Raw genomic sequence first — 930 nt, 5'->3', positions numbered from 1 at the left:
GAATGTAAATTGAGAGAAGCGAGTAAATGCCTTGGTGGATTAAAAAGTGTAATGAGGAATAGAAATTTGGGAATAGATGCTAAGAGGAGACTGTATGAAGGAGTGATTGTGCCAATAGCACTGTATGGAGCAGAAACATGGAACATAAGAGAGGAAGAGAGAAGGAACTTGAATGTGTTTGAGATGAAGTGTCTGAGAAGTATGATGGGGGTTACTAGGCTAGATAGAGTGAGAAATGAGGAGGTGAAGGGGAGAACAGGGGTGGAAAGGGAGTTGGGAGATAGGGTTGATGAAAGAGTATTAGGATGGTTTGGACACATGGAAAGAATGAGTGAAGAAAGACTAGTAAAAGAGGTATGGAAGGCAGATGTGGAGTTAGTGAACATGAGGGGACGCCCTAGGATGAGATGGATGGATGGGGTGAAGGGGGCTTTGGGGAAGAGGGGAATGTCTGTTGAGGAAGGACGGGAGAGGACAGAAGACAGGGGTGAATGGAGAATGGTTGTATATGGAAAATGTTGTGATGCATGAGGTGGAATAGACGGGGGAATGGAGGGTGAGGTAGTTGTGTGAGCAAAAATATTGACGCAGCCCGAAGGGATTTCTCCCCGTCCTCTCCTTTATATGGGGGGACGGAGAGGGGGGGTCGCCGATTTAATGAAGCGGCCTTGCTGTGGATGTGCTGTGTCCTGCGACACTGCTTCTGACCCAGGGCAGTGGACAGGGTGGAGGGATGACCCGTCATCTAGGAGGTGCTAAGATGGGAGAGAGGGTGGAGGGGTGTGGAGTGTTTTCAGGGATGGAATGGGTGGGAATGGTTTTATGCCTTGTCCTTTTTGGCTACCTCCCTGGTAAGGGGAAAAAAGCCTTGGTATATGTATGATATATATATATATATATATATATATATGTATATAATATATATACATA

Source organism: Oratosquilla oratoria, chromosome 5, assembly GCF_046742065.1.
Source record: "Oratosquilla oratoria isolate Oo_2021 chromosome 5, ASM4674206v1, whole genome shotgun sequence".
Lineage (NCBI taxonomy): Eukaryota > Metazoa > Arthropoda > Malacostraca > Stomatopoda > Squillidae > Oratosquilla > Oratosquilla oratoria.
The sequence above is the reverse complement of the archived record's forward strand: the minus strand, read 5'-3'. Positions refer to the sequence as shown.